Raw genomic sequence first — 16,888 nt, 5'->3', positions numbered from 1 at the left:
TTCTATTAATAAATATTATAAAATAAAATATATTATACACCAAAAAGGATATATTAATTCAAAAAACTATATACACAAGGCGATCATAACACGATCCAACCATAATACCAACCTAACAACAGAGAACAACCAAAACTAAACCATAAGAATGGCTAAATGTTTTCTAACTTTTCTATTTTCCCACAATCTATACACAAGGCATCTATAATCTCTTTTACTATGTTGTTACTGTGACTATCCTTTCTAAAAATCTTAGCATTCTTATACTTCCACGTTTGGTAGACCGTTTTCGCAGCAGCACATTTAAGCACTAAGCTTCTCCAACCTCTCTACCCTTGCAGTTCCTTACCAGCCAGATGAGTTCCTCCTGCCAGGTAGATGGTTGGTGCACCACCTGAAGCCATTTCAGCCAGATGAGTTCCTCCTGCCATGTAGATGGTTGGTGCACCACCTGAAGCCATTTAAGAATTTGATCCCAAATAGGCTTAGTACCTGGACAATAAAAAAATAAGTGGTGGACAATTTCCACTTTACTACAGAATACACACAGGGGGTTATCAATTAGTTGGAATCTATGTAGTCTTTCCTTTGTAGCCAACATATCATGGCGAGCTAGCCAAAGAATGAATTGAGCACGAGGTCTTGCAAGATTGTTCCACAACAATTTGCACCATGGTACAACCGACTCAACACTTTTTATGGCCATATACACATCCTTCGATTTGAATTTTTCCACTTGTATACCAGCTACCACCTGATTGTATTACTCTCTAAGCTTAAGAATTCCTTTCACAATCCAAGAAAAGCTGGGCCTACTATCCAGCTGCATCACATTACCATTCTTTATATAATAAGCATGGATCCATTTGATCCATAGATTATCAGATTTTTTGTGGATGTTCCAAAGCATTTTCATCACATGAACCCTATTCCAGACAGTTAGGTCAATCAAATTCATACCACCATACTTATTGGGACTGCATAATTTATGCCAAGCTACAGGGGACTTTCTAGTAACTGTGTTACTTCCTGACCAAATGAAGCTTCTGCATACTGCATCAATCTTCTGAATAACAGCTTTTGGAAGGGGGAGACATTGCATCCAAAAGTTAATTGTGGCCAAAATCACACTCTGGACCAATTGGAGCCTGCCACCACATGTGAGGAGCTTAGCACTCCAATGAGTAACTCTATTGACTATTCTTTCTATCAAAGGAAGGTAATGTTTGATAGCAAGCTTCTTGTTAGTGATGGGGATGCCCATGTATTTGAAGGGAAAAGTACCCTCTCTGAATCCAGTCTGTTGCAGTATATCTGATTTCACACTATCCTCCATTGCTCCAAAATAAATGGAGCATTTGTGAACATTCACTCTCAAGCCTGTGGATTTTGAGAACCTGCAAAAACAGTCCATCATAAGCTCCACTAACTTGCTATCTCCACGGGCAAACATGAGAAGATCATCAGCAAAGCTGAGACTTGTAATCTTCAGCCTCTCACACCTGGAATGGTAATTGAAGTCAGGAATTTTTTCAAGAGTATTCAAATACCCAGTTAGGTACTCCATCATCAACACAAAGATAAGGGGATATTTTTTTTACAAGAATTGATTAAAGAAAAAGTGAGATGCCAAAATTAACACTGCCAAGATTCGAACAAGTGGCTCTAAAGAAAATTAGACGTTTCATTACCGCTTGGATTTTATATAAATATTGTAGAAGTTATGCTTTCCCTTTAATATAAGTGCTACTTAATTTATTTTGAGGCCTTATATGTAGTCCACAAAAATGAGGCCCAAGACAATGACCTAGCTTGTCTTGCCCTTGGGCCGGGCCTGAACTCACTCGCCTATTATCTTAGGTGTGTTTGGTTTGAGGTAGATGGAGAGGAGGGGAGGAGATATTTATAACAAAATTATTTGGTTCAGTTTTTAGGAGGGGAGAGGAGGGAAGAGGGGGCAAAATCCCTCCAAATTATATTTTTTGCATTCCTCCAAATCAGGGGATTCAGAGGGGAGGGGAGGGAATGTGACAGTTGATGTTTAATAAATTAATATATTTACTAAAATATCTTCAATTTTATTTTATTATTTTAAAATTATTATTTCTTTCGTCTCATTCTTCTTTTTTGTGATTTTTCTCTATTGCTTCTATCAATTTATTATAATTATTTTTTACCTTCAAATAATTATTCTTATTTAATAAAAATTATAATCATTGCAATTTTTAATTTTTTTAACACTATTATTTAATTTTTATATTTATTTATATTAATTTTTTCCTAATTTTATTATATATATATATATAATATTTTATTTTATGTATTCAAAAGTTGTTATCAACGCATAGATAATTTTGTGCCGAGAGTTATAATACGTATCAAGTGTACTCAATTTTTTTAAATATGTGTTAAATTATAAATTTTTAATCACTCAATATTATAAATGTTTTTTACAAAAAATTATTTATGAAATTTTCACCTTTAAATATCATATCAGTTATATAAAATCATAAGGATAAAAATGTAAATTATTAATAAAACTCCTCCCCTTTCCTCATGAACCAAACATATATTTAACCAATATCCCTCTCCTCCCCTTGTTTGAACCAAACATATATATAATTAATAAAAACATCTCTCCTTCCCTCTATTAAAATTCCTTCCCTCCCCCTCATTTGAACAAAACAGACCCTTGGAGTGTGTTTGGTTGGAGGTAGATGGAGGAGAGAAGAGGAAATATTTATAATAAAATGTGTTTGGTTCAATTTTTAGGAGAGGAAAGGAGGGGAGCAAAATCCATCCAAATCACACTTTTTGTGTCTCCTAAATTGGGGAGATTCGAAGGAGAGGGGAGGGAACATGACTTTTAATATTTAATAAATTAATATATTTACTAAAATATCCTCAGTTTTAATTTATTATTTTAAATTTATTATTTTCTTTTATGTTCTTGTTTTTCGTTTTTGTGATTTTTCTCTATTGCTTCCATCAACTTATTATAATTTTTTTTATTTTGAAAATAAAAATTATAATCATTGTAATTTTTTATTTTTTATTATGATTTTTATTTTTATGTTTATTTATGTTAACTTTTTTCTAATTTTGTTATGTATGCTATTAAATCATTTTTAAAATATAAAATTTTAAACCAATTTGTTTATTTTGTTTATTATTATTATATATATATATATTTAATAATAAGTTATTTTATGGATTAAAAAATTGTTATCAACAAATAGTTTATTTTGTATCGAGAGTTATAATATGTATCAAGTGTACTCAATTTTTTTAATGATATGTGGTAAGTTATGACTTTTTAATCACTCAATATTACAAATATTATTTCCAAAAAAATATTTATGAAATTTCCACCTTTGAATATCATATCACATGAATAAAATTATAAGGATAAAAATATAAATTATTAATAAAATTCTTCCCCTCCTCTTGTGAACCAAACATATTTTAAATAAAAATCTCTCACCTCCCCTCCCCTCCTCTCGTTTGAACCAAACATATAAATAATTTAAAAAATTCTCTTCCCTCCCCTCCATTAATATCCCTCCTCTTCCCAACCCCTTATTTGAACCAAACAGACCCTTAAGATTTTGGATGAATGGGGTTTTGGACGATATTTTAAGACTATTAACTATTTGTTATGATAAACTAGTTATTAGAAGAAGAGCAAGACATCAATGGCACAGTCGGGACCCCGGTGCAAGGGGTGCAGGATATTTTTTTTAAAACAAAATATTACGAAAAATATTTTGATGTTATTTTTATCAATTAAAATAAATTGTTAATTAAGTTATAGATATATTACAGATTATTTACAAAATGACATAATATGTGTTGTATAAGGTTAATGGTTTAAATTTAAAATGTCATGGTTGTATTTTCCTTCCTTCAATTTTTGGGAAAATGTTAAAGTTATTATAATATGTGATTATGGAAAATCAGTGTGTAAGGGAGAAAGTAGGATACATAAACTAACATGGAGAGAGAACATTTATTATAATTATAATTAGTGGCATATAAAAACTAATGCGATAGAGAAAAACTTCTAAAATAAGTGTGTGTGAGAGAGAGAAAAAGCAGACACTGGTGCAAATTATATTATTTCAGGGGGTGCATAGTGGCTATAATTGATGATATTGAGCTAAAATTTCAAAATTGTAGGGGTGCACTTGCATCCCCTGACCCAAACGTAGGTCCGCCTTTGCCAGCGATGACAATGTAGTACTCGGTTGTGAAATGGGGAAATTATAAAAACAACAGAGGTTCAATTGTCATATATAGCAAAATAGTTTATTATCCTTTTCCGTTGAGACTAATGTTTAGTTTCAATGGTGTTGGTTCAGTATGGTATTCACAAAGATAGTATATAGAAGAGAAATGAAGGTCGTGATATCATCAAACGTTTAAAAGCAAGGAAACCCCAATTATGAATGATATGATGAAGCACCACAAGACATTGAGATTCATAATGGAAGCATTAAAAGATTGGAATGCATACAATTTAAAAAGCGTCGCACAATTATACACAACATGAGGTGTATATTATACTACTATGAGAGGTACATACACATAAATGCAACACCTAATGAATTTTATTAAAAATAGAAGTATATGTATTGGACAAGAAACAAGTACAACTCGGATGCAATGGGCGATATAATTTGGACTCATCCAAATTTAGTGAAGCTTTTGAACATGTTCCATTTGATGTTAATTTTTGACAACACATACATAACCAGCATGTATCGGCTTCTATTACTTGATATCATTGGTGTTATGTTGGTAGAGTTTACTTTTTTGGTTGTGTTTGCTTACTAGGAACATAAATAACAAACTGTTTTTTATCACTGGACAAGGTTAGACAATTGTTCACATCCAATAAGTTGATTTTCAAGGTAATGGAAACTGGTCAAGATTTGCCTTTATGAATGCAATCAAAATTGTTTTTCAACATTACTTAACATGTTGTATCAATCTCATATTGATCAAAAGTATTAACAAAAATGAAAATTGCTTGTTTAGTCTAAGAGGCAATAGTGTGGATGATGTATGAGTGATACTTGTAATACTTTGAGTTTGTACGTCATATTAGAGCAAGATGATGTATTTTAATTGTGCGGATGGAGTATGAGTGATACTTGTAATACTTGTTGGAAATAAACCCCTAGTAAATCTCCAAATATTAAAACAAATAAAATAAACTCACAATCAAAAAATTTATTACTAAGTTGCAATTTTTTGACGGAAAAATTGCAAACTCTCTCAACAACTATTTTTGTACGAAAAAATTATAAACCCTCTCTAGACTCACAACTACCCAAATCCCCAATACACCCAAAAGACTAAAATTGTTGTGGTAAATAAACTCAAACTAACTCTCTATATTTATAATAATCTTTTACTCCTTTTTTCTTCACATTACTCGATGTGGGACTTGAATGAGTACCCAATTTAACACAACATATCCTCCCTTCATTCAAAGTCTCACATCTATTCACTTCATAGCCACCTTCACCCTCACAAACTAAAAGATCGTCTTCACAACTAACCATATTTGCAGAAGGAACGCTTTTCAATTCTTCTGTCTTCTTCTTTATGCACATCCTCTATAAATTATGAACATCTAGATTGCATGCGACTAAATTGTTGACAATAATGACACTTGACATAATTCATATCTCTTAGTTGAAAACCTTTACCATATTGATCTCCATAATTCTTTCTGTGTCCACCTTTGGCTACTAGTACCTGATTTTCTTCAGAAGATTGATCAATACCCATCATTTGTTGACTTTCTTTCAAAAAATTTACTACTTCATCTAATTGTAGTGCGCCCTTCCCTGCTAACATTGATTGCACTAATGATTTGTAAGATTTGGGTAATGAAGCTAACAAAAGTAGTGCCTACTCTTCATCTTTGATATCTTCCCCTGCATTCATGATTCTAGATACCAGATCATTAAATTTATTAATATGGTCAAATACATAACTTCCATCTTCGAGCTTCAATGAATATAAATTCATTTTCAACATCAACCGATTGGTTAATGTGGTTGATACAAACTTGCTTTCTAACGAATCCCACAATTTATTTGGAGAGGTTTGTTTCAACACAGTCACTTTAATTTGTGGAGCAAGTGCCAACCGAATTGTACTCACTGCCTTTTTTGTATTGAACTCCAATCTGATTCTTTTATCTCACTTGGTTTTTCCTTTTCCAAAGCACAATCAAGACCTTGTTGAACCAAATAGTCTTGTATTGTGCATTGCCATAAGGGGAAATCCATTCTCCCATCAAACAAAGGAATATCCAACTTCAACGTAGTCATAATATTGTTTAAGAAAAATAAAACTTAAATCAAATAAGATGATATCGAACCTGTGATTTCCTCCCTTGATCGGAACCTTTGCTCTAATGCCAGTTGTTGGGAATAAAACCCTAGTAAATCTCCAAAAATTAAAACAAATAAAATAAACTCACAATCAAAAAATTTATTACTAACTTGCAATTTTTGGACGGAAAAATTGCAAACCCTCTCAACAACTATTTTTGAACGGAAAAATAGAAAACCCTCTCAACCACAATTTTTGTACGAAAAAATTGTAAACCCTCTTTAGACTCACAACTACCCAAATCCCCAATACACCCAAAAGACTAAAATTGTTGTGATAAGTAAACTCAAACTTACTCTCCATATTTATAATAACCTTTTACTCTTTTTTTCTTTACATTACTCGATATGGGACTTGAATGAGTACCCAATTTAACACAACAATACTATGAGTTTGTATGTGTTGATATAATGACTTTTAGTGTTTATTTTAAATAAGCATGACTGTCTTTTGAAGAGAAAAGGATTGATTGCTACATGAACCAACCACGTAAAGCATTTGATGAACAGAACAATAAATAAGTAGTTAATTTTTAACATGTTTATATTTAACATGTTAATTAAAGTTTGTACTTTCCAGCAATGAATAACAACACACCCTTGTAGAAATTTATTGTCACATATAAAATCTTATGTGTTTCATTCTCCTTCTTAATAAAACACAATTAATAATAATTAAAGGTTAATAACATTTTCACTGGGATTTTGGTTGACGTAATTCAGAGGGTCAAACGAGGAACATACTTTGAGGTATTTTGGGGATTTTTCCTTTTGAGCAACACACCTTTGTGAGAGACACACAATTAACTCACCCAGAACCTTAGATGATATGTGAGTGGGTTCACCCACTTATAAATATTCAAGTCTCCAAATTTCTAACTAGTGTGGGACTTCCCCACACTACTCACACTTATAATTCTTTTTCCACACTCCCCTCAAGTGTGAGTCTATCCACAATGCTCCCCCTTCAACGGGACATCTCCTATAGGTATTTCGAAACTAGTAAGTCGGTCCTTTTCTCGAAATCAGGGTCTGATACCATTTATTGGCGCAATTCGGGGGTCAAACGAGGAGCATACTTTGAGGTACTTTGGGGATTTTTCCTTTTGAGCAACACATTTTTGTGAGAGACACGCCACTAATTCACCCAAATCCTTAAGGTGATAGGTGAGTGGGTTCTCCCAATTATAAATACTCAAGTCTTCACATTCCTAAGCAGTGTATGACTTCTCCACAATACTCACACTTGAAATTCTTTTTCAACAACTTTAGGCAAAATTTAGATGAAATGAGAGTAATGGTGGTGTTTATTTTAGAGGGGAAATAAGTCAGATAAAGTAAATTAAAAGAGAATAATATATATAAGGGGGGAGAGAGAGAGAGAGAGAGGGAATTAAAGTTATAGGATCTAATTGCCTTGTTACCGTTGTGTAAAAAAGTTGAAATTTCAACCTTATCATATGAAGATTATTTTATTTTTAGACCTTTTAGTGATGTGATTCACCTAATATGTCTCTATGGCATGTTGATTATGTATTTTTTATTTGTTTTTCAAAAAAATTCATTCCACTCGACCAACTAAAATTAGTTCTTTATTATTTAATTATCATATTGTTTTATTAAGTAATTATGATATGTATAATTAATTTGATATTGTATTCAGGTCCTCCTAATTTGCCCTAACATAGAAACACATGAGACCTTCATTAACGAACTAAGCATCAAAGAAGAAGAAGATCGAGGTTTGTGAAATTTTTGAACAAAACCCGAATCATTAGTCGATTAGCTCTAATCAACCAAGAAATATGATTGAAGGTAAGTTGTATTACCATTATATTCACTTTTTTATTTTAGTGTAGGAAGTAATTCATGTGTTGCATGTCTATTTGAAAGAGTGAATGAGTTTGTTTAGTGTTGTCTTTCACCACATAAGAGAGTTTGCTAAAGATAAAACCATGTTTTATAGAGGTGGGGTTCAAACCAATATATATGATTAAAATTCCAAAAGACAGGGTGTCTACGAGGTTGTTAATTTGGTGTTAGTTGTGATTGTATGAGAAATGAGTGAAGGTGATATGGATGTTGTAATACATTTATTGAGAAACAAGATTGACAACAATTTATATGTTGACTACAGTGTGAATGACATCAATTAAAAGTAGTTAAGTCAATATGAATTGATTTAAATGAAAGCATTTAATCGAGTGATGGAGAACAAGAACCAGAAGAAATTGATGATGATGCAATAATGGTTAGGTTTGATCATGGTGAGGAAGAGAGAACCATTGCATTGAATAATGAATTTAAATTCGTTAAGGTTGATAGGCCCAAAGATGTTTCAAACATAGTCAAAATAAAAGGGAAGTCATATAGAATTAAAATATGTGTCATAGTGTCACCCGTGAAGATATTAACTTCCAATAAAAAGTTAGAATTGATTGAACTTGTTGTGGTTGCTACAAGTAATGATTCTAAAATAAAGGATGAAGGAAAAAACCAATACTTGAGTGGTGAATTGGGTAACTTAGACCCAAATGAAACTAATGATGAAAATTGTCAAAAGTATGAAAAATATAGAAAGGAATGACTAATTAAGAACTATGAATTTAAATTAGATATGTAATTTAATTCCTTAAGTGATTTAAAGGATGCAATAATTAAGTGGCCAGTTTAAATGGAATGAATATTCCCTTCACTAAGAATGAAAGTTATAGGGTTAGAATAGTAAGCCGGGGCAAATACGGTTTTTGGCCCTAAGTTATAAAGTAGATGGTAGTCACACCTATCAATTACAAATTTTGATAGGCACCCACACATGTGCTAGGATTTTGAATAATAGATTTGCAAAGTCTAACTAGGTTGCAAAGTTTATGGTAAACAAGATGCAGACAATTGAAAAAGGTTATAATTGTTTACCGTATCTAAGACATGAGGAAGAATTACTCAGTTGGGATTACTCCGAGCAGATGTTAATAGACAATATTCAATGATTAGACAAACCAAATATATTGACTCAACCAAGATTTTGATATTTTTATTTATGTTTTGATGACTGCAAAAAAGGATTTATTAGGGCATGCACGCATTATGTAGGTGTTAATGGCTGTAATTTTAAGAACAAATGTGGTGGTCACTTGTTAATAGTTGTAGGCATATACCCAACTGACCAATATTTTCCATTAGCATTTGGTGTTGTTAAACATAAATTAAAGGAAAATAGAGATGTTTTTTACAATAATGAAATATTTAGGGTAAGAAAATAAATTTGAAATCAACAAAAGCTGCCTTTATGTTCTTTATTTTGTGTCAAGTTCTAGGAAAATCATGTTGTGCTCTGTTATGTTGTTAAGTCATGTTATGTGTCATATTTCATGTGATATGTTAATGATGTTATGTTGTTAGACCATGTTTTATACTATGTTATGTTGTTAAACCAAAGTAATTATGTTATGTCACACGGTTTAGTCAGTATATTTGAAAAAAAATGTTTGATAGAATTGAACATAGGTCGTGCCTTAGACACTTATATGCAAATTTCCAGAAGAAATTTGATGAAGGTACTCTAATCATGGATTTGATGATGGGAGCTTCTAAAGCAGCATATTATCAAGCATGAGAGGAAAAGTTAAGAGAAGTTAAGAATGTTGATAGGGCATGGAAGTGGTTGATGGGTATTCCAACAAAAAAATTATGCAAACATGCTTTTAACATCTACCCAAAGTATGATATCTTGATGAATAATATATTTGAGTCATTTAATACCACAATACTAGTTTCAAGGGACAAACTTATGTTCACTATGTCTGAATGAATAGGAAGTTACTTAATGAATATGATGCCCACGTCTACAGCTAAGCTAAATTGATGGAAATATTATGTAATGCCCATTTTCTAGGAGGCTGTTACTTTGAGGAGGTGTTTATTAGTGGTTAATAGACACCATGTTGGCCTATTATTGAGTAATGGCGGGTAAAACATTCATATAACACACAACATTTCACTATTAATGTTAGCCAATGGACTTATACTTGTAGATTATAGGTTTTGTTACGAGAGATACATACACAGTTACTGGCGCATGTGAGGTAGGATGTTACGTATGAGACTTATTTGCTATGTTTGGTTAGTTATGCTATGTTGGCAGATAAGTTCCATCATTATTGATGTGAAATATGTTGGATTGTTATATGAACTCGGATATCACAAATGAGCATGATGACGTGTTACTTTGAAAAGGTTTTACCACTACTTAAGAGAGGCGTTTAACCTTGATACCGTGCAATCTGGAATATATATGTTACACGTATGAATATTTTATCATCATTTATCGTAATAAAATTATGTAGAGTAATATAGTATTTAGTTATTATTTCCTAATACAAAGTTGGATCTACAAGCATTTTATAACGCTATGTGATAGGAATGATCGTAGGCCTGTCATTGATGACTCCCCAGGGTGACTAAATGGTCATGCAAACATTTTGTGTTCAATGGTATTCAGGATGGATGATATCATCCATATTTCATATGCAGACCACATGGATCACCCATAAATTATTGTCACTTCTCTATTATCTAGTTATTAATGCCAGTGCATAATTATGATGTATACCCTCCATAAAATTATATCCTCCAATTAGGGTATGTAGATGGTATTCCATGACCAAACCCTCATATTTTGGGTAACGTTAATACAAGGTTTTGACAAAACATGTTGATTTGTGGTAGTGTATTGCGAGTAAATGCAACACAAGTGAAGTTCTTTCACTATTATTTTAAGGGGTACTTGTAATGGTCATGCATGATATCACATCCTCGTTGCATCCCTTATGGTGTAGCCGATATTGGAGCCCCCACCATATTATGTTGCAATCACAATCATATAAAATAGGTAAAAATATACTCATGATCCTTTAAGTTATTTTATTGTAACAAGTTGGTCCTTTTATGCTTTGTTTGCTACAAGTTAGTTATTTATGTTAACTAACATTTGCACCATTAATCTTTTTCAAAAACTCCGTTCCAAAAAAGTTGAAGTGGCACTAATGGTGTTGATGTATCACTTAACGTAGGTCAGAGACCATCATTGGAACATATAATAAAATTTTCAGTAATTTTTAATGCATAAAAATATTTTCAAAATAATTAAAATGCATGCAAAGGAAAGAAATTAAAGAAAAATAGTAAAACATAAAATAAAATTCTCAGAAAATTACACAAAGTGTAAAATGAGAAGAAATATTTTTAGGAATTTTTGGACCAAAAACATATTAAATATGAACTTTAGAAGTTAAAAACAAATTAAAATAAAATTTATAGAATAAAATAAAGCAGAAAAAATGTCAACGATGCATATATTAGTTAACATAAAGGAGCAACTTGTAGTGAAAAAGCATAAAGGACAATCTTGTTACAATAAAACAACTTAAAGGACTTTGACTATAATTTTGCCTATAAAATATAAGTGCAATTTTAACCATATAAAAGTGAATCATCATCAATGTTTACTATTGAATCTTGTGGATCTACATGTCACTTTGTCGAAGTGTGTACTCTGAATTTGTGCCCAAAAAAGAGGTTTTAGTTAGTGTTTCGTGAGGAACTTAGAGTTGTTGAGTAAGATTTCACATCCCCGTTGCATCCCTTATAGTATGATTGATATTGGACCATCATCATCTGATGCCACATTCACGATCATAGAAAATGTTAGTGCACTCTAGACCATATAAAAGTTAATCATTATCAACTATCTAATATAAGATCTTGCTAATCTATAAGGGGCTTCATTAGAGCGTGTAGTCTTATGAATTTTTATCAAAAAAGAAGTTTAGAAAAAAAACATATTAAAGCAAGACAATTAAATGTAAATAACTAGTATATTTAATTAAAATAAAGGCTGAAAATAAATAAAAAATAAAACATTATCATTATCGCCGTCTGTGGGAATCGAACCCACGACCACGTGGTTAAAAGCCACGCGCTCTACCAGCTGAGCTAAGACGGCTACATGTTTAAATTTATATGCATTAGGTTATAGGTTAATAACATTTTCTCTTGCCATATAGGTGACTTATACTTTAGTCCTATACAAAAAGTTGAGATTTCAACCTTGTCATTTGAAGATTCTATTTTAAACCTTTTACTGAGCTAACTCATCTAATGTGTTTATGTGGCGCACAAACTATGTATTTTTTTAAAAATATTTTTCTATTTTTTATTCCACTTGGACAAACTAATTCTATGTCATTTATTAATTTAATATAATATTAAATTGACACTTAAAAAAACCTAAATACATCTACCCATAACAAAATATCATGATTCATATTCTCCCTCAAACTTTTCCGAACTGAAGCAAAAATCCTAAAACTTTTGAACATGTTCAATCTTTCTAGTTCAACATTCGCCCAAATTTTCCTATCCTCCCCTAGCACAATATCTCTCCTAGTTCACCACAGAATTAACAGGTTCGGCCAAGAAGACCTAGTCATGTCCCTAAGACTTAATTTTGAGAGTATAACTTACAACTAGACAAAGAACAACATACTAAAACGGACAGTCTTTTTTCCAAATACGAACTGAAGAGGTTAGTCTTCCTTCCAAATACACACTGAAGCAATTAGTCTTACTTCTAAACATGAACTTGAAGTGGTTAGTCTCGAAACTAAACTGAGATTTTGTACGGAGTTATCTCGAACTAAATGCGGAGTTTTTAGTTGGTTGTCATCTGAATCAAACCGAGTTTTTACACGGGCTGACCAGAGACGGATCCGAATATTACATACTGGTGTGGCTAAATATGAAAGAAACTAAAAATTAAATTATACTAAAAATAAAAAAATAATATTTTTTTAATGCAATACATCATTCACAATTATTTTTTGGTAATAATATTTTAAATTAATGTTTCAGGTTGAATATATTTTTGGTTAGGTTCTAAATTTCTTTGCAATTTAATTTATTCACTATACAAATTATATGTTAAATATTTTAAGTGAACTTTTTAAAATGAAATATCCTTGACACAGCCTTAAAATAATATTTGTCTAATAATTTAATTATTTAAACTTTACTAATTTATCTATACTTTTAAAAAATTATATAATTTAATTATTAAACTATTATAAGTTTAATTATCTAATTATTTAAATTGTATTAATTTGTCTGTAGTTTAAAATTTTTCAAACAATTTAACCCTCTTCTGAATCCTTTGCACTTTAATATAAGAACTAATTTCTTGAATTCGATAAATTAAGTAGCCAAAATTGTAATTAAAATTAGATAATTTAATTATTAAAATAAATTTAGTAAGTCAATTATTTAAAATTTATTAATTTATTAACCTAAATAATTTCAAAGTCATACAAAATTCAATTATTAAACTATTATAAGTTTAGCAATTTAATTATTTAAACTTTTAATTCATCCATAATTTAAACAATTTTAAAATAAATAACATTCCTAGCAAAATATTGATTGTATTCTTCAATATAACTTTATAATAATTAAATTATATAGAATAATTAACTTTATAACAATTAAATTATATAGAATTATATTGATCGTGAACTAATAATACTTTAAGGTCTTGTCAATGATATTTCATTTTAAAATACTTACTTAAAATATATAACATAAAAAATTATATAGTGATATAATTAAATTGCAGGAAATTAAGAGTTAAACCAAAAATATATTTAACATGAACCATTAATCTAAAATATTATTATAAAGAAAAACCGGTAATAATGTGTTTTTTATCTATAAATAAAGATGATTTAGATTTTGTAAATATTAATTGAGACTAGTTTCAAATTTTAATTATGTTTTTAATTTAACTTAATAACCAATCTGATGGTTATAAATGTGTTGCAATTAAGCTCGCTGAAAGCTAGTTACGATATTACTAAGGTGGTGGTACATAAATACAAATATTTTAGTGTGGCTATAGCCACACCATGTCTCTACATACATCTGTCCATGGGGATGACCACATACTGAATTGAGATTTTACACCATGCTAATCTCGAACCAAAGTAGAATTTTTACTAGATATCCTCAAAATTGAGTTGATATTTTACACTGGGTTAATCTCAAACTAAATCCTCTAAGTCGAACAAACGACTTCAAAACTAAGTCCCCAAACAAAACTTTTGACAAGTTTAGCTCTGAACACGAACAAAGACTACCATAAGGATAAATTACTCAACCAAAAAAACTCCTTCATGAATTTACAATAACACCCTTTTCTAGAATACAAATGACCTCACTTAAACACAATGACTTTCTCAAAGTGCTATGCCTAAACAATATAGAGAGAAAGTAAAGAAATATTTATACGAGAGAATAAGGAATGGGATAGGGAACTCTTGTTTTATGGGTGTAAAAATGTAAAGGGAGAGGCCTATATTTATAGGCTAGAGGTTGGCACAAGAAAGGAAAGATCCATGAGCCAAAATAGATGATCCAATCGATTAGGACCTTAGACCAATTGATTGAGAGCCTAAAATAATCGTTTGCAAAGGCTCAAAATGGAATGAATGGATACCAAAGTGTTGCCATGCATTAAGACACCTTCACAATCATTTATGGACAATGATTGTACTGACCAAATCGATTGGGTAAAGGTTTCAATCAATTGGATAGTTCAAAACTTTGTCCAAAAAATTCGGAGAGTTCCTAATTCAACTGGCTACGCTAAAAATTATTTTTATGTTATTTATTTTGAGAAGCAAAGACTTAAAAACATGTTTTAGTGTGTGCGTGTGTGACTTAGCCATGCTACTTTATGAGAATGCCCTTTTGTTTTTACAAAACATGATTCACTCACACACAATTGGGCGAGCTTTCACACTTCCTCTATTTAACACTTTAAAGCTTCAAGACATAACGAGTATACTGATCATACAAGCACTTGGTTGAGTCTTCTTGGAGATGAGTTTGAGATACCTTTAAGTTAAATGCCATCATCAGAGGATGTTTGTAGTGATCATCGAACCATAATTTGTCTGCTTGTACATTTAACCACTTTTCATACTTGAATCTTCACAGGTTGTCATCACATAGTAAATGAGACAAGAGGTCACATACATATATGCCACTATGAGAGAGACTCTATGACCCTTTGTTGTTGGATCATAGAGAATGGTGTGATTAACATAGAGGAAGTTGAGATTATTTATGCAATTTTGGAGTATCAAATGAGTAGATCAGCATGATCTACAGACTCTTTGAGATTTAGAGAGAGAGAGAGAGAGAGAGAGAGAGAGAAATATTAGGGTTTTACGTACCTCAAAAGTGATCACCAAAAGCAAAGAGATTTGCACTTGATCCTAATTTTTTAGGACCACAAATTTTTTATTTTTTTTTAAATTAAACGAGCACTCTCTGGTCTTAAACAAGATCCTAAAGCTTGTTACGACCATCTGAGTGGATTTTGATTAAGAAATGATTTAATCATCGTAAGGTATATACTACTTTATTTATGAAACATAAAGTAAATCATATCTCATTAGTTCAAATTTATGTTATATTTGGATCCACTAACGAATATCTTTGAAAAGAATTTGCTAGTATGATGTAGAGGGTTCGAAATGTCATTGAAGGAAGAACTAAATTACTTAGGATTTTAGATCAAGCAAAAAAAAGATGGCATGTTCATCATCCAGACAAAGTATTGCTCGGAGCTCTTAAATACAAATTATATGAAAGATTCAAAAAGCATATATATATATATATATATATATATATATATATATATATATATATATATATATATATATATATATATATATATATATATATTCTACAACTTTAAATTTGTTGATAGATAAAGATGAACAAGGTGTTGAGATCGATATTACCAAATATAGAGGTACCATAGTATCTTTACTCCATTTAACTACGAATAGGCCCAATATAATGTTTAGTATGTTCATGTATGCTCGATTTCAAACGTCTTTAATGGAATCCCACTTAAAGATTGTTAAAATAATTTTGGGGTATCTTAACAGAACCTCGTATCATAGTCTTTGGTTTCCCAAGGGAAACAAGTGTATCTTAGTAGGATTCTCAAATTCTGATTTTACTAGTTCCAAATCGGATATGAATAGTACTAATGGTTTTTGTAATTTCTTTGGAAATCATTTAGTTTCTTGGTACAATAAGAAGCGACATAGCATTGCTCTTTCTACCATTGAGGTTGAATATATAGTCACTGATAATTGTTGAGATCAAGTCATATGGCTAGAGCAACAATTATTGAATTATAATTTAAATCCCAACTACATTCCAATTAAATGCGATAACACTAGTGCTATAAGTCTTGCTAAGAATTCGTGCTACATTCACACACTAAACATATAAAAAGGGGACGATGAAGTTGTCTCTGCCTCATAGGATTTACATATTTATGTTTTATTGCTTGTCAGTTTAGTTTTTGGTTTATTTGTCGAAATTAAGCCTCCTCACATAGTTTT

At 30.9% G+C, this 16,888-nt stretch overlaps 1 non-coding gene across 1 annotated transcript; it reads right to left on the bottom strand.

The window, feature by feature from the left end:
• Nucleotides 1-12,341: 12,341 nt before the first annotated feature.
• Nucleotides 12,342-12,414, bottom strand: TRNAK-UUU (transfer RNA lysine (anticodon UUU)). The gene has a single exon. It is a non-coding gene; the product is annotated as a tRNA-Lys (tRNA).
• Between the last annotated feature and the right edge of the window lie 4,474 nt (nt 12,415-16,888).

Source organism: Vicia villosa, unplaced genomic scaffold, assembly GCF_029867415.1.
Source record: "Vicia villosa cultivar HV-30 ecotype Madison, WI unplaced genomic scaffold, Vvil1.0 ctg.003593F_1_1, whole genome shotgun sequence".
Lineage (NCBI taxonomy): Eukaryota > Viridiplantae > Streptophyta > Magnoliopsida > Fabales > Fabaceae > Vicia > Vicia villosa.
The sequence above is the reverse complement of the archived record's forward strand: the minus strand, read 5'-3'. Positions and strand labels throughout refer to the sequence as shown.